General features: G+C 30.2%; 1 long non-coding RNA gene across 2 annotated transcripts; it reads left to right on the top strand.

Moving 5' to 3' along the window:
• Positions 1–13,447: 13,447 nt before the first annotated feature.
• Positions 13,448–17,728, top strand: LOC114386491. Of its 2 annotated transcripts, none has more exons than XR_003661093.1 (7): positions 13,448–13,663; positions 14,126–14,173; positions 14,254–14,299; positions 14,410–14,605; positions 15,394–15,464; positions 16,214–16,561; positions 17,467–17,728. It is a non-coding gene; the product is annotated as an uncharacterized LOC114386491 (long non-coding RNA). The 2 variants fall into 2 exon arrangements; XR_003661092.1 differs by having other exon boundaries at positions 13,448–14,020.
• Positions 17,729–19,072: the final 1,344 nt, after the last annotated feature.

Genomic DNA, 19,072 nt, shown 5'->3' with positions numbered 1-19,072 from the left:
AATTTGTTATGCATCTGGATCAAATATTGTGAATATTGTTATACTAGTATCATCAGAGACTTTCAATTGTATCTTGAACCTAAAAAGATTTTAAGAATTGTAATATTTATTTAATTATGTTATAAAAAATAATTCATTATATTCAAATATTAAATCTTGTTATGAGATAATTGGATGACCGTTTACATTCTCTACAAGTGTATTGATTTTTCTCTTTTGTAACTTTCTTTTGGCATCTCTCACATGCAACATAATTTCAACCAAACGTATGGTCGATTTCATTGATTGTTGCATGAATTGTGATTCTCATACCCATTTTAGGAACATTATGTATGACAAAGATCTTCTATTTTTTGACATTTTCTTATCAAGATCAATGCTGACAGAACTTGCAAAAGATAGTTTTTTTATTTGATGTTGCTCTATTTTTATTTTTTTTGCAAAGTAGTTATTTAGAATAAAATTTATAATTTTTTATTTGCATCAAGTAAAGAATTAGAATAAACTAATAATTTTGTTTGTTGAATATTACAAAATATGGATAATAAAATAAAATAAAAGAAGAAAGTTCATTTTACCCTATCTTAAACTTTGCAAAATAAGGATTTTCTAAGTTGATATAGATCTTTGTACTTGAAGTTGAGTTGATTGACTACTCATCTGAAAAACATTTATTAAAAAATAATTGTTAGTAAATTATTAAAATTATTATAGTAAATAAAATATAAAATAAATATTATAAGCAAAAAAAGTATCATATAGACTTAATTGAATTAAAATTATTTATTTATTAAATAAGTGAAATTGAAAACCATACTTAAGACAGTAAAAAAAACATCTCAAATAAATATAAAATTAAATAAACATGCTAATATAAAAATATAGAGATTAGAAATTATGGATCAATTTTTATTTAAATTTTATTTAAAGATTATGTATATATATATATATATATATATATATATATATATATATATATATATATATATATATATATAACTTAATATAAAAATTATATTTAGAAAAATAATTTCAATTTCCATAGTGAAATAACATATGACAATCGTTTAATGTAAACATTAAATACAATTTAACCATCTATTTATCTAATTATCCATATTTTTTGGCTGAATTATACATATATATAGAAAAGAAACATATTTTTTTGGAGGTTATGTTTGTCTGCAAAGTAACATTAATAACTTCATTTATGAAAATAACCAATTAAAAAGGGAGATGTGAAAATATAATATTTTATATTACATTTTATTGTGTAAAGAAATATATATTAATGAATTATACAAAATTATTATTTAAACAAAAATTTATAATTAATGATATAGTAAGGATAATATATTTACTCTTTTGGTATACAATTTTGTTATGTTGTGAGTAACATTGAAGAAGAGAGAAGGAAAAGAGAAGTGATAGACCCAAAAGAAGAATTCTCTCCTTCATCCAAAATCATCAATTGTGCCGACATAGTAGCGTAATAGTAAGGAGTTCAACTTTTATATATTTTAAACAGATAGTCACAATTAAACTTGCATCATTCTCAAAGGAACTTTGAAATACGAAAGATAACTTGCAATGCATCAAACCACAATATTAAAAACTCAATAATTAAAACTTTCCCATATAATCGAACTTTCTCAAAAAAACAATTACAAGACATCATCACATACATCATAAACAATATAAATCTTGTATACAAACAAAACCGCACACATTTCGCAAAAGAGATAAATATAAGGCAAGCCTCCGTGACCAACTCGTATGAACCTCCATTATACCCCACACTCTATACCATACCAAAACTCAAACAACTAAATTACACTACTACTAGAAATAGATTTTTTACATCGGTTATTTAGGACTTTTAACATTAGTTATTAATCGATACTGAAACTACTGATGTCAAAGTATTAACATTAACATCGGTTCTTTAAAAACCGATGTTGTTTTACGCAAAAACAACATCGATTTTTAAAAAATCAATGTTATTTTGTTCTCACAAACATCAGTTTTAAAAAAAACCGATGTTGTCAGTAAACAATAATATTGGTTTTGATAGTAATAGATGTTGTTGTGTACTGAAAACTTCGATTTTTCTAAAAACAGATGTTGTTTTTTGGATTTTTTTGATATCATATTTGTTTTTTTAATTAGTAACCTATAACTATTCACATGCCAGTTTATCATTGAAAGTTGTATATAACTCATAAAATAAGGTAAATTTATAAAATTTACCACCAAGAATTATAAAAAAAAATTACACAAATTAATATATCACTAAGAGTTCTAAACAAAATATGTCATGCACCAAGAGTACTTATAAACAAAAATTTTTCACAAATGTGTTTAGGATGTTCCAATTCCCTCAAAATATATACCACTAACACTTATAAACAAAAAATTACAGATTGATAATACTATAGTATAATGTACTTTAATTACAAATAAATCCAAAATAAAATAAAGTTAGAAGTTGTATCTGGGAACTCAAATATAAACTATCCTATACTTTGTAATCCCTTCTAAGTTCAGATTGGTGAATCCTGCAGCTTTCATAAAGGAGTACATGGTACTCGACACATCCTAAAATTAACATTAAATTCATATTAGATATGTATATCATTTTAAAATTTGACATACAAAGGAGTGTTTAATTACTCACCAAATTGCCACAAGTCACTTTGTACTCACTCAGCAGGAGTTTGAAAGTGACTGAGTTAGGAACTTGGTGGTACAAGAAGTGTCATTTAGGGCAAGCTTTTGGTTCAGAGTTGCTTTTGAAGATGGCAAGCAAGAAGACACTTTGCCCAAAGTGGGTCAAGGTCACTTGATGATTTTCAGTGAGCCCATAAAAATATCTAAGTTCTGTCCAACCAACTAGTAGAGTTGAGCTCACCAGATCTTGGTTGTATGTAATAGAGTGCATGTTGCTACTATTGTCTAGTAGATGACAAGTATGCTCTAGTTTAGCCTTCCATCTTATAGCAAATGACCTACTGACTTCACCATAAGGATACATTTAACAAACAAAGTAATATAAGCCAATGTGTTATATCATGTCATGTTTATTTGAGAATAGTCTTGAAATTTCTAAATTGATACATTACATGAACAACATTGAACATTTCCTCTGTTTTTTTTTTTGTTAATCTTCATCATTGTGTTAGTCATTTCCTTCCAGTTCTGTTGATCTTCATCCATCGTTTCTAAACTCATTTACAATGTAAACATGACACTAACTGATCCATGCACAAACTGACTATGCAACATGCTTATCTAAGAGCTTATTCCATGCAACTAATATAATATAATAGATTTGACATAACAATATGATACCAATAAATCTGCAAAACAAAAATATGATACCAATACATGATAGATTTGACATAACAGTATGAGTTTGTTTGTACGCACACAACAATAAAGAGAGTTCTCTCAAATAAAAAGTAATTGATACAAAAACTCATATTGATGTAACTTCCAAACTAATAAAGGCTTCTCTAATGCAACTTTTCTGTAGCTTTCTTAACTAACTACTGTTGCAAAAGCAAAAAATAAACAATACTTTCCCATCTATTCTTTCTAATCCTTAATATCCTACAAAACCCATCAATTTGATTGGATATTTAGAAGTAAAAAACTTCAAAGCCCATGGATTCTTAGTTCTCTCTTTAGTGGTTATGGTAGTACATCAATACATCTATACTAACAATCATTAATCAATCTCTTTAATTCACGGCTACTAATCACCATTGGTAGTGGTAGTAGTAGAGACAATGTTGGTGGTGATTACAACATTGTTCAGCCATGACCACTTACTACTAATCTCAGGTTCAACAATCAGCACAACAACAATCACAGACGAAAGAAAACCAATTTTTTTCCTACAATGTAGAATGAGGAAGATACACACAATCAATAAAGCTTCGAGAGAAAAACCTACCATGAGAGCGAGAATGAGAGTGACTCCTAGACCATAAGCGAGAGTGAGACCGAAAGTGATAGTGCTGATACTGGTTTCAACGCTGCGAGAGTGACACCAATAGCGAGAGTGACACTAAAACCTAGACGATCATGAGCAAGACTGACGATAATGGTTTCAGCGTCACAAGAGTGAGAGTGAGAGTGAGAGTGACAAAGGGTTTGAGGTTGCCAGAAGCGTGAGGGAGATGAGTGAATTTCCAAAAGCACGAAAAATATTATAAATAGGACAATACAATGTCAGTTTTTTTTTCAAAAAATGATGTTAACATGAGTTGGTTAATATTGGTTTTTGTAAAAATCGATGCTAAAGAAGTCACGAAAACATTGATTTTTGAAAAACTGATGTTAACAAACTAACGCTAACATCGATTTTTTGAAAAATGAATGTTAACAAGGTCATATTATTTACGATTATGCTATTGTGTTTTCATTTACATTGGTTTTATAGAAAACCAATGTTATTCTAATAGATGTTAAAAGTAAATTTTCTAGTAGAGTTAGCCTAAGTTCCTGGTAAGATTATCGTTGGGGTCTCCTTCGTGTCCTCCTCCATCAACTCCCAAACTTCCTCTAGGACCTCCTCCTGCAACTCGTATGCCTAAAGCATTGCCTCATATGACGTCGCCTCCTTTACATTAGTCTCACGCAATGGAGGATATCCAGTCCCTCAAAGGAAGGTTTGAGTTGTCCTCAATACAATCCTAAGTGACTCAATGGTAGGTTAAGACATCTTGAAAGCATCCTTATCTTTGACCTCTAAATTGGACGGCTCGATTAAAATTATGATTCACTAAATTAATTTCTTAGATTATAAATAAATAAAATATGACGTTGAAAGATTACCAAAAAAGTTTAAGGCAAACTACCGTTACACAAGAAAATATAAGTTGTACATTATGTATACATACATACATACATATATATATATATATATATATATATATATATATATATATATATATATATACACCAGATATCTGTGGAACGGATCAAAAGGACAGTAAAGAAGTAGGAAACAAATTAAAATAGTTTGAAGCCTCTTTTTATAGAAACTTAGTTTGACTGTAGCTACAGTAAGGGTTACAAATACCGAAACTATTTCTACAGTAACGGTGATAACTAAATTAATGTTCATTCAAACAAATATCAAAACAATCATCTTCATTTTGGTAAAAATCATTATCATGATTAGAAGAATTGATGTCTTCTTTCTTTGAGGAAGAAATCCCTTCTTCTTGGATTTGGAGCAATTGCAAAACTTCTTTTAATTTTTTCGTGAGATGTTCCTTTGAGTTAGATCTTGTTAGGAAGGTAGCAAATTGGGACTTCTGATTGAGAAACAAAGAAGTCTTTGGATCAGGTGCTTTCAGGAACTCTAGGTGAGCTTTAAACCAGATTTTCACCTTATCTGATTGTGCTTTTGATGTGTCAAATTGATTCCACCACTTGACAAATCCATGTCGCTGAAGGGATGGAAATTGCTTGTTGTTTTCTGTTTTGCTATACCTGTATTGCGATGAAAATATCCAGGACAAAGTAAAACTGGAAAAATATTTTAAATCAGCTAGAATTTGTGATTCTTGAGAGTTAAAATGCTTGTTGAACTGTGCAAATCCTTGTTGAACCTGCTCAGGGAAAATTTTCGGGATTGGTCCAAAAAAGTACCACCACTGAAGGAACCAATTTGAAAAATTATAAATTGTGTTAGTCTTGAAGTAAATAAGCCATGAGTGCTTATATTTGTTGTTTTGATGTCAATACACTTTGGTCTAGGCATCCATATAGTCCCAATAGGTGTATCCTCTTGGATAAAAAGGTATAGAAATTTTTTGATTTCATTCAAATTGTATCCAAATTGTCTGGGTTGCAGAACTTTTAAAATTTTGATTGTAGAGTGGGTGTTTAAAAGGGGTTCTTTTGGATCTTTGAAATATTTAATAGAAACTGAGTCTGAATCTATTAAAATGAATTCATAAAAGGTCCTTGTTATGTTGATTGTTGTTGGTTTGTAATGGAATCCGGGTGGAAACGCCTTGGCTATAGATTTAAAGGGATTCTTGTCCCAATATTCCGACTCCATTTGCAAAACACTTGAAAAATTATTTTTGTAAATTGCAAATAAATTTGGGGCTGGTGTTGACATTGGGGTTATTATTTGTTTTTCTTTTGGAGAATTGCAGATAAATTTTGTGCCTTTGGCTTTTTGGATTAAGGTTTTTAGATCAATTTGAGACTCATCATTTGATTCAAAGGCTATGTCAGCCCATGTTTTCTTTGGGATTTTTGTTAGGCCAATTTCTTGAAGGGCCAAAAGTGTCTCGATTGGAAAGGCATAGTCAGCCTTGGCTTGTTTTGATGTTTGGTTCTTTGAAGGTTCCTGAGTGGATGACTTAGGTTTGATTTCAACGAGTAGGGTAAATGACCCATCTTGTTGTTTACATTTATGGGTTGATGGCCCAGATTGGGTTGATGACCTAGTCTTTGAGGGTGAAATTTTATTTGAGGATGACTCTGGTAGAGCCAACTTGAAACCTTTTCTGCTACTCCTTTCTCCCTGAAAGGAGGTACTAGATGCCTTAGGCGGCATAATAATTTTTCTGTAAGAATTCACGGGTAAGATAGTCAGGTAAAGAGTTTGAAGTGCCCTTGAGATACTTTATCTCAAAATCAAAAACACTTAAAATTTCTTGTCATTTAGCAAATATTTGTTTTGAGGCAAGGTTTTTAACATCTTTTTGTAAAATGTCTTTGGCTGATTTGCAATAAACCCTGATAAGAAACATTTGATTTAACAAATTAGATTAAAATTTGGAAATGCACAAAACAATCGCTAAAACTTCTTTTTTAACAGTTGAATATTTTTGTTGTGCAGAATTCCAATGCTTTGAAGTATATGCAATGACATTTTCTTGGGTATTGGCTCTTTGTTTGAGGATACCACCATAACCTTTGTCAGATGCATCTATTTCGAAAATTTTGAATGCCTGCAGAATTGGAAGATACAAACATTTTATAGATTGAACTTTGAACTTGATTTCTTTGACAACCTGGGTGTGAATATTAGACCAAGGAGGTGGATTTTCTCTTAACCTATCATGTAATGGTTTGACAATATTGTTTAAGTAGGTACAAATTCACCAACATAATTTAGACAACCTAGAAATCTTTGCAACTGGGTTTTGTCTAAGATTTGGTTTGAGAATTTGTTGGCAAACTCGATTGACCTGTCAATTGGTATAATTGTTCCCTGGTGAATATTGTGACCAAGGAATCAGATGATTGTCTGAAAAAGATTAATTTTGGTTTGGGAAACTACGAGACCATTCTGTTTGACAATATTAATGAAGGTCTGCAGATGTTTAAAATGTTGTTCAATGGTTTGAGAAAAAATTAAGACATGATCAATATAGACAATGGAAAATTTTGAATATGGATTGAAAATGTCATTCATAACTTTCTTGAATTCAGAAGAGGCATTCTTTAGACCAAATGGCATAACGCTCCATTCATATTACCCAAAGGGAACTGTGAAGGTAGTCTTGCACCTATTAGTTTCCTTTATCTGGATCTGCCAATATCCTAACTTCATGTCAAATTTTGAGAATATTTTTGAAGAGTTTAGCCTATTGAGTAAATCCTTCTTGTTTGGAATAGGATACCTAATCCATTGTAAGGCTTGGTTCAAAGGTTTGTAATTTATGACTATACGAGGTGTTCCTCGTTCAAGTTGTGGTTGCTTGTTGACATAGAAAGCAGCACAAGACCAAGGGCTTTTGCTCTTCCTTATTAATCCCTTATCATGGAGATCCTTAATTTCTTTTTGGAAATATTGAAGGAGTTCTTCATTCATTTCGATTGGTCTGGCTTTTGTGGGAATTTATTTTTCAGAGAAATCTTTTTCATAAGGGAGATCAATTATATGCTTTTTTCGATTCTAGAATATGTGTGGCAGATCGGAACAAATTGTTGATTGGATGTGTTGTAGCAGAGATTGGATGTTTTCCCTCAATTGGGGTTTTTCTAGTTGGATTTGAAAATTACTAAAAGAAACTTCATCTTTTAAAAAGTTGATTTGGCTAATCTTCTTTTCTATGAAGTTTATGTTTCTTCCAATTGGTTTAGTAGAGAAATCAAAGGTGATTTTTCTTCCCAAGTGCCAAGTGGTTATTCCTTCCTTGGATATGTGGAGAGGGAACAATGATCTGATGAATGGTGTTCCTAGGATTACTTCATTCTTAAGGTTTTGTACCAGAAGAAATTTTTTTTCAATCCTAAGACCTTGGTCTTCTATGGTTGCACTGGATAGATTATAAATAATCTTTAGTTTTGAGCCACTTGCTGTACTTAATTTCTCCGAGGTTTCTCAAATAATTTTGTAGGAATTAGTCCTTCTAAAAAACAGTTTGAATTAGCTCCTGTGTCAAATAGAGTCACTATATCTAAAAGAAAATCATTTATAATGATTCTAATATTAATATAAAACTTTTGGATTTTAATCTTGTTGATTAATCCCATGAACATTTCATCATCTTGACCTTCATCTTTTTCTTCTTTGACCTCATTATCCAAATCACTGTGTTCTTCAAAATGAGAAAGGATGATTTGATGAATTTCTTGTTTGATTACAGAATAACAACTTGAAGAAGGGTTTCCTAGTTGAAGCAGCGAAACAATAATGCATACAGGGAAACAAAAAAGAAACTAGAAGTAGAGTACTTTCTAGTCCTTCAAACTTGCAATATACGTTGAAGCTAACAGCGAAGAAATCGAAGTACGAGGATTAAAGAACTAGCCTTTGTTCTTCAAATGCTGTCCTAGTCCTTCCTTATAGCACAAGTTTCTCTACTCTTACATTCTCTCTCTCTCTCTCTCTCTCTCTCTAAGAGTCTTTATATACTACTTTTTACCCTCTCTTCTCTAATTTTTCTGTTTGATATTATATATATATTGGACTGCCCCTTCCCTTAAATCATACAACAAAACTTAAAAGACTGACTTAGCAAGTGTATGTTAGAGCAGAATATTACTATCCAGTATTTTTATTTGTGCCTTCAAGTTTTGGAAAATTAAACATTAAAAATTAAATGATTATTAACTTCATGTTATTAAAGGTATGTAATATACTTGTTTTAATATATAGAAATAAGATATTAAATAGTTTTGGATTTATTCATAGTTATATAAAATTAACCCACATGTTAAGACTTAAGAACTTTTAACTCAACAAAATATTTCAAAATAAAATTGTTTTAAATATATTTTAGTCCTTTAAATTTAAATTTGGATATCTTTTTTCAATCAACCAAATTTGAAATATTTTTAGTATTTGGAATTCGCATAATATTCTTCTTAGTCCCTCTACACAATATGAGCAAAACAAAAAATAAGTATTATTCACAATTTGTTGTGACTTTTCATGATAAAAAATTAATTTTCCATCTTAAATTTTAAAATACAATTTTGACTCTTTAAAAGTAATTAATGATTTTTTAATTTTTTTTATTGACTTGATGATTTTTAATCGTCAGAAAATCATACTATAAAATAAAAAATAGAGTATCAAATACTGATGGTAAAAAATTATCATAAATTATAAATTTTTTATTTTTTGTTTGGCTCAAAGTAAAGATGGACCGAAATGATCAAAGATCAGTAGAGACTAAATTAAAAAATAATTTTAAATTTGAAAGATACAAAAGAAAATGACCTAAATTTCAGAAACTAAATGATGTCAAAGCAAAGGTAACAGATAAAGTTAAAATAATTTTGACTAATTAATTTACGGACTAAGGCATTTAAAAATATCTTCCTAAAAAAGGCATTTCAAAATATGCTATTGTAATACTATATCTAATATTACATTATATATTTACGAATGTATATAATATATCCAAAATTTCATGTATATTATCGTTTTCATAGTGTCGTGTGACTCAACAGTTGAATTAAATAATTTTGCATTTAGTGATGAGCATTTAAAGTTATTATTTAAGAAAAAAATCCTATTACAAAAATTTAGTTGTCCACTTATGACTTCCAATTTTTGTTATATAATTTTTAAAAATATTTTTTATTAAGTAATCATCGTATTTTTAACTGTTCATTTCTAATCATGGGAAAGTGGACATAGACAAAATGACATCTACAAAAGCAGGAAACTAAAGTAGACCTGCTTCCAAATTAGCATTTAAAGCATTCACTAATATATACTTCAATGACGGGAAACTTTTAACGGTTATGACAAAGAAGTAAAAGAACCTATTGAACCATAAGAAAACTCGCAATAAACTTTGAGAGATCACAAGATATATATTTATATTAAAAATACATAAGAAGAACATATATTTTCTATAATCTGTAACAATTTGGGATATCCACTTTTGTCTTCCAATTTTTGTTATATAATTTTTAAAATTATTTTTTATTAAGTAATCACCGTATTTTTTACTGTTCATTTCTAATTTTGTATGAATTTGGGTTTCTTCAAGAATTTTTAGTCGTCCTTCCAGTTTTGCAAGATGCTGAGCGTAGGCTAGTAGCCATGCCTAGTTAGTTGGTTAATTTGTGCTTTTGATTGGCTGTTGTGACACCTCTAGTGCCATATCTAATATTTGACGTATTATATGGTGACTTGAGCATGTCAACAGCTAACGAAATCATTCTACTAATAAAAATATGAAACAGAAGTTTTCAAATATTAAGATCAAACACAGAAATTTAATTTTATTAGTAAATAATCATTTCCATCATGTATACAATGATATCTCCTACATTTTACATGATTTTCAATTAATGATTTTCATCATGTATACAAACAAAAGTAGCTCAATTTTATCGTGACGTTTTTTAAATGATTTTCACTAATATTCTTAACAAGTATTACTTTAGGTTTTCAATTAATGTAATATGAATAATATGGTTAATTTTATAAAATTATTATTCTCTCTCATCTATTTATTAATTAACTTTTCTTGATTTTAATAATGAAAATTTAAGATGATACTTAATATGGGACGGAAGGAGTATTAATTAAATTTTATTTTAAATAATAAGTGATATTTAAAATTGTTTTTCAATTTTTGATAAATTTTAATTTAAAATAGAACATTCTTTAAAAAGTAGATTAAGATGTGTATTACTATCATTTTTTAAATTTGGCTAAAAGAACAATTTTCAAAATAATATGTTTTTCTATAAGATTTAAAATTACTATTGTGGAAGCCTGCAGACAATAAAATCAAACGTCACAATAAAAATGAGCTACTTTTGTTTGTTACAGTAAACTAGAAAAAATATACTCCATGTGTATGGTTGATCTTTGTACTAACCAATATTTATGAAGAATGATAGACGTTAACTTATAAGGGTCACATGTAAAAAAAAATAAAAAAAAATCAAGTGTCTTACCTAAATTTTTCGTCTGAAGATAGGTCTACATACAAAGAAAATGAATACAGACAGTAACATCCTTCATTTCCATCATGTATACAATGATATCTCCTACATTTTACTCAAATTACATATAAACTATTTTGATTTGCTTGAAACCATTTCTGTGACACCCACACCCATATCGATGTCATATTTAGTTTTGAAAGTTGAAACTGAGAATTACCCTTGATTACATAATTATACATATGCCCTCTCTGTGTTTTTATACATATTACAAATTTAACACCATGATTTTCAAACATTAGGTACAATAACCCTTTATTGTTTCAGATTTGGATTACTAAGTGATAGATCCACAAGTCCCCAAATTGAATTGTAATATTGATAACTCAGTTGCAACACTAATGAAAATTAAAAACACAATTAAAAAACTCACCTTTGTACTTCAAATGCTCCTTAGCTCTTCTTCCTTCCCTTACTCTGTGTGCTCTCATATGACTAGTATCTTGTTGGTTCTCTTCCCTGATTCTTGTTGTCCAATTGCACCCTATCTTCTCGGTCCAATGGTCAATTTATGTGTGTTGAGCAATTCTGTAAAAATGCAATGACGTGTGTCTGTTTATACCAGCAAAAGACAAACTACAATTTCCTTTTAGAATCATTAGAAGTGCACATTTATTGTGTCTTTCATTTTATCTATTACATTTGCTATCATATTTATTACTTTCCCTCTTTTAATATTTTCTCTCCATAAATACATTTAAGACTTGTTTGGAGTAACAAAATGAAAATAGTAAAAAAAATTAAATTTTGAATTCAGGAAAAAGTCTAAAAGGAAAGAAAATTTTAGATTTTTTCTTTTTGAAGTCAACCTTTTACTCTTGTTCCTTTTCATTTTTTGTTTCAAGCAGGCAATTTTTTGTTTGTTATTGATGGTTTTCCACATCTTTTCTTTCCTTTCCATTCGATTATAGCGTGAATATTATTATTTAACATTTATTTTATTATAGTTATGTTTACTTATTTGAACTCTGTTTTGACCCTACGATGCACAGGCAAACAAAATTGTGCATGGGATTAATTTTGTATTTTTTATTTAAATCTTTTCGGTATCTTAGAAAAATGTAAAATTATTAGAAATGAGTAATTAAGGAACATTTAATAATATTATTAAATTTTATTCTATGATAAGTGTATTAAATAAATAATATTTTATGAAGTAAAATATTTTTTTAGGAAACTAAAAAATAGAGGAATATAGAATATAATAATGAATCGAAATCAAATAGAAATCAAGCTCCATTTTTTGCTCTTCTTGTTTATGTGATATAACATAAACAAATTAATTTATTTTTCAATTGGGGAGAGATGATTGAGTGGACTAAAGCGTCAGATTGCTAATCCGTTGTACAAATTTTTGTACCGATGGTTCGAATCCCTCTCTTTCCGTTGATAATTTGATATTTTTTGTTGAACTTCTTTGTTTTCCTTGTTTGTTTGATTTTTTTTAATTTACTAGTTAAAGATTTTAATTTAGCTAATTCGCTTTCTTAATCTTAAAAGTATATATATATATATATATATATATATATATATATATATATATATAACATAATATAAAAATCCCCTTAGTCTTTACTCCGGGAAGGTATAGAATATAAATTTGTTTATTTTGATAGCTTTAGCATATGATAAATTTACATCAATAGTACATTAATGACATTCAATACTATATTAATAACAGTCATACACAAAAACAAACGGTGATTGCGTGTTTACACTAGTAAAAAAAGATGTTTTAACATCGTTAAATTTAAGTCGATTTTTTAAAAAACGACGTAGAAAATATGTAATGGCATTTTTGAAATTGAATATAACTTTTTTAAGACGGTCATATAAAACCCGTATTTGTTAAAAGTGTTTACGTCGGTGTTTGCAAAACCGTATTTGCTTTTATAATTACTAAGACAGTCTTTACTATTGACCGTCTTTAATTTTAAGTTAAATAATAAATTAAATTTTTATTGCTAGTGGTTGCTGGAATTCCACTTCTCCTTCCATTGTGCTTCTCGTGCCTGCTGGAATTCCACTTCTTTGTCCATTGTGCTTCCCGTGCCCTCGACTTCTTCCCAAAATCTCCAAGAATGATGAGAAGGATTTTCCCAGATTGAGAGATAAACCAAAAGTCCCAAACTCATTTATGGGAAAAACAAGATGGAGAGAACTCCACGGCAAAAATGTTCATAACTCTCAAATCACGGCGCCGAAGAAGGTATTTTCCTCTTGCTTGTATTCATCTTCTTTTTTGTTGAACCACATCTACCGTAATCAACAGTCGGCGCCTCCATTCATCTTCGACCTTCCAACCATCGCAACACCACCAAATTCGCACGACCACCAACATCCAAACACCATCGCTTCCGCATGCTACCACCGTTGACACCACAATCACCCAAACACTATCACAACCGCGCGCCGCCACTGAAATAATGCCAGATCTGTACCCTAAACCCCCTTCATGCAGCAGATCTATTCCCTAAACCAGGAGTGCACTCAGTGCCTGCTTCACTTTGCGAATCCGAGCCCGCTACAGTTCCTATTCTTGTTAAAGTTTGTTTTACATGTACAGGTATAGCAAGAAAAATTGGAAGTTAATCCTAGATTCCATTCGTAATTTTAATGAGACGCATTTTTATTTTTTTTGCTACATTTCCTACTTTTTTTTTGCTTTCAGCCTACTTGGACTTGCTCCGCTTGCTGAACGTGTTAGCTTCCTGACTGAGTAAGTTTGCATGTCATCTCCTAACTCTATAGACTCACTACAATTTTATATATGTTTATAACTTATTTTTTAATTCTTAGTACTCAAAAACTTCAAGGCAAATTGCATATTTCACCGGCCCAACAGGTACTATAGAACCAAATTTCATTATGCACAGAGATTTACTTTGCATATTATAGTGTATGGTAAAAAAAATTAACCAATTTGGTTTTTGGTTTGTGTGGATGTTAATTCAGTTGGAGGGCTTCTGAATGCAGCATGTGCAATGCAGCCGAGATGATCATAGCATGATTAGCACTTCAACAGAACAAAGTTCATGTTGTGAGGTTGTCCCTTCTGGGTTCCATTCTCTCAAACCTTCTCTTGGTTCTTGGCAGTGCACTTCTCTATGGTGGTTTAGCCAATCTTAAGAGAGAACAAAAATATGAAAGAGTATGTATCAATTCCTAATAGTTTGTTCAAATTTAAAAAATAAATATAATATGCACAAAAAACATTACACCGTCGTTTAATTATAAATTTTCATGTTTGTTAAATTTTTTTAAAGTTTGTTAATGTTATTTTTTATTTTTGTACTTTTAATTTGGTCAAAACTTAGATATGCAGGTCAGTGTGGATATGATATTGGAACGGTATGATGACAATCTGAGATTGTAATTTCAAAGTTTATTGTTGTTTGTTTGTGGTCTTTTTGTTGGATTTGTGGTGCCTATGTTTTGGAGTAGGATGGTAATCTCCACACCAAGTTTGGCATTTGTGTTTCTTGGTTCTATATATGGAATATGTAGGTTGATGGTAGAGAAATTTTGAGTTGATATATTAATTTTGGTTTCATTCCCTCCTTTGTTTTCTCTGCTTTAGGAACATATTATTTTGTATTCTTAATTTTTCACATGCCTTCTTTAAGACCAACATCTTGGTAGCGGGCACGTTTGGAATTTGATACATATAGTTGAATTGAATCTGGACTGGTTACATGAATCTGCAATTGAATGTGGCCTGGTTACATGTAAATATGAATAAATTTAGTTTTAATCTCTTGAATATTTTTATTAGTATCAATCTTAGTATTTTTTAAAAAAACATTCTATCAGTATAAACATATTGCACTTCATATTACCCTATAATGTGCAGTTGCTTTAATCTCATGAATTGTATTTCTAGCTACATTTCACTGAGAAAGCATGTCTTTTTTATTCTTGGTTTTCTTTAATCTATAGGATGTGGCAATTGCTTATGGATTCAATGCTATTAGGTATCAAGCAGTAGTAGATAATAAAGGCTGGAAGAGGTTGGTTCCTTCCTTGACTCTACTCAAGTTACTAATTTGAAGTGACCAATTATATTTAAGCTTGGTTTTTTAAACTATGGGGCCCACCTAATGCAGCCATCCTGAGAATTAATATATCAGAATATATATTTGACATCCTTGATTTCAAGGCTTACATTTCAAACGAAATATATATTTGGTTGCCAACTAAATAACTTGGTAATTGTGATCTTAGATTCGGATAATGTGTGTATTATATTTATATAGAGCCACAGGCAAGAAAGATAACATAAGTGTTACATCCATGACTCCTTAAAAGACGTTTCTTGTAGTGCTTTTCTAGCTCTCCCTTGGCAATTGCTGGTTTGGAGGATTTTTTTTTCTTGTTTGTGATGTGCTGGAGATGATAAGGTATATGTTTTATGTAAGAAATAAGAAAAGAACATTGATTATTTAAATATTGGCAATATAAAAGTGAATTCATGAAGTGCTTTGTGCGTCATTTGGGGTTAATAGTTTGAGATTTTTCCAAAGAGGAAGAATGACATTTAGTAGGGGTATGAACTACCTCCTCATCCTTATTTTGAACTACATATTAGGAAATATGAGATAGGTCATGAATTTTGTCTTACAGGATATGAGATAGGTCATGAAATTGATCTTACATTAATCAAAATTTAGGATGATTTTGTTAATAAAAAAATGATCTCACATAATCATTTAGATAGCCTGAAAGCTAAATATCTGCCTATGCACGCGGTTGATTTCAGGAATATATTCAAGATGACATTGGCTGGGCTAAAGTTGAATTTGAAGACAACAAAGTGATACCCTATGCTAAACAAAGAAGAAGATTCGAACACAATGGAAAGAGTGAAGATAAGTTTTCTGATGCCTTGTTATTTCCTTTGATAAATTTTACCTTCTCTCTTTGAATTAATTTCATTTTTGGTATTAAATGACCTTATACTAAAATTTTAACATTTTCTTCTTAAAATTCAGGTTGCAGTGTACCCAGGAAATGTCTTGGCCTTGCACATGTCTAAACCACAAGGATTTAAGTAATCTAGTGGACAGTATATTTTTTTGAGCTGCCCAGATGTCTCACCTTTTCAATGGTAAGTGAACATTGGTTTTCTTAATATTTTTATAGCATATTACCATTAAAATCAGGGGAGAGACGTTAACACAAAAAATTTAATTTGCTTCTTTGTAAATTTCCCATTTCTTTTAGTTGTTAGGAAGTAGTAGATATATATCAGACTTGGGAAAATGACATGGTAGGAAGGATTGAGAACAGTTTCACATTTTATTGCATGTTATTTATTATGAGATTTATTTTTATTATAATTAAAAATATTTATTTGATTAAAGTTTTTAGTATTTTTTAAGGAAAAAGATTTTAGTTATGTCTAACCGATTACGATAATTAAAACTATGTATTATAGTACTAATTAAGTTAGTTTGACTAGCTTGTTTATATGATATGAATCTAATTTAAGATGGCTCTCATGATAAGTTACTTAAAAACTTAGTAATAAAGTATATAAATAGAACATACAGGTCTCTCTCTCTCCCATAATTTTGGTTTTCTTAGAAGACCATAATATTATAATGTGCTTTGTGTATATTGTGTGGTTTCTTCTTTATGGAAATATATTGTGTATATTGTGTGATTTTTAAAGGATAATGATGATTTTTATATAATTATCTTCAAATTCATACCAATGGTATTTATCCAATCAGCAACTATATACTTAGTTTCATGAATGTTTAATTATATTTGTTGATTATTACTTACATAATATTATAATTATAAGTATGCAGCTTTTCATATTAAAATTAATATTTATAATTAGAAAACTATTTTATATGTTACTAATATTTATTGATTATTAGTAAGATATAAAATAGTTTTCTAATTATAAATATTGATTTTAATATTATATAATAATATTTATTGATTATTAGCAATATTGATAATATCGTAATATTGATTTAATTTATCTAAATTTATTTGTAGGTAATTCAACATTTAACATTTAACGTCAGCACCGTCTTAGAAACTACATATTTCCACATCATTCTTGGCATCAGCACCGATGTGGAAACGGACATATTCTACATCGTTTACCAAGGGATGACCGACATAGAAGATGTAATTTCTACATCGGTGGTGGGCTGATTGATGAGGACATGACCAAGAGCAAGGGCAAGGATCCACTTGAAGGACTTGGAGGACCTATGACAAGGGCTAGAGCAAGGAAAGCCAAGGAAGCTCTTCAACAAGTATTGTCCATACTATTTGAATACAAGCCCAAGTTTCAAGGAGAAAAGTCCAAGGTTGTGAGTTGTATCATGGCCCAAATGGAGGAGGACTAAATGACACCACTTTGTCTCAATTTTTAGAGTGTTTAGTTTGTCTAAATAATGGCCCAATCCTTGTAAAGTTGGCTGACCAAAAATATGTTTTGGGTTAATCAATTAAAAGGGCTTTAGTTAGGTTTAGTTCAAGTTGTAATAAGGGCCCAATTGGCAACCTAGGCATCAGCCTTTTGGGAGACCAAATGGTGGCTGACTTGTTGGCTGTTGGGGGTGACTTTTGGTTGCCACAATTTCAGTTACACTCAGCCATTAAGTTTTTTTTAATTCCCTAGGTTAATGGCATTAAGTTATTTTAATTCTAGGTTAGTGGGTCATTACTAAAATCTGCTGTAAAGCTTCTATATAAGCTGAACCATTTTATCAATAAACACAAGTTGAGTTTTATTCAGAAAATTAGAGTTTATCTCTTTTATCTTAGTGAGAGTGATTCTCCTAAATTCTTGAGTGATTCAAGAACACCCTGGCTGTATCAAAGGACTTTCACAACCTTTGTGTGTTGCCCTCGCTGGAAAGAGTGATTCTTTCCTTCCTATCATCTCCACCCTTGTTCTTTCAAACCACAATTCCAGAAAATCCACCTCTGCCCAAAATTATCTCGTGACCATAACTCCCATTTTACACACTCAAATTAAGTGATTCTTGAGCCTAAATTGAATTTCAAAACGAGACCTTTCACCTCGTTTTGGAATCACCTCATTTGGAGCCCTGTAGCTTCCGTTATTGCCATTTCTATATTTCTGTCCAGCCACCACTTAACCTACGTTTTACCATCCCATTCATCCATTTTATGCCAGAAACCACCTTATTAAGACCCACGAAATTAACCACCTTATTTTCCATCCTTTCCTTAATCAATTTCCGCATTTTCCATCAAGGTTTAATCCTAGACGATCCTAAGTCAGCCCTTGTGCCATGAGGGTTCATATCACTGAGGACCAATGTAGAAAACGTTATATTTCTACAACGGTGGATTTTGGGACGATGTTGAAACATAACACTAACAACGACGTCGTATTCTACATCGGTTGAGCACCGATGTAGAATGTCGTTTTTGACCGATGTAAAAAGTGCGCTTTCTAGTAGTGTTACTCAAACTAGACAAATATCCACGCATTGTGCAGATATGTAAATCATTAAAGAAATATTTGAATAAATTATTTATTTACTAAATCAAATTTAAAAGTATAACCGTCAATGATATTTTATATTATTTTTTGTTAAAGGAGATAAAAAAATTACATAGA

Source organism: Glycine soja, chromosome 15, assembly GCF_004193775.1.
Source record: "Glycine soja cultivar W05 chromosome 15, ASM419377v2, whole genome shotgun sequence".
NCBI classification, from domain to species: Eukaryota; Viridiplantae; Streptophyta; class Magnoliopsida; order Fabales; family Fabaceae; genus Glycine; species Glycine soja.
The sequence above is the reverse complement of the archived record's forward strand: the minus strand, read 5'-3'. Positions and strand labels throughout refer to the sequence as shown.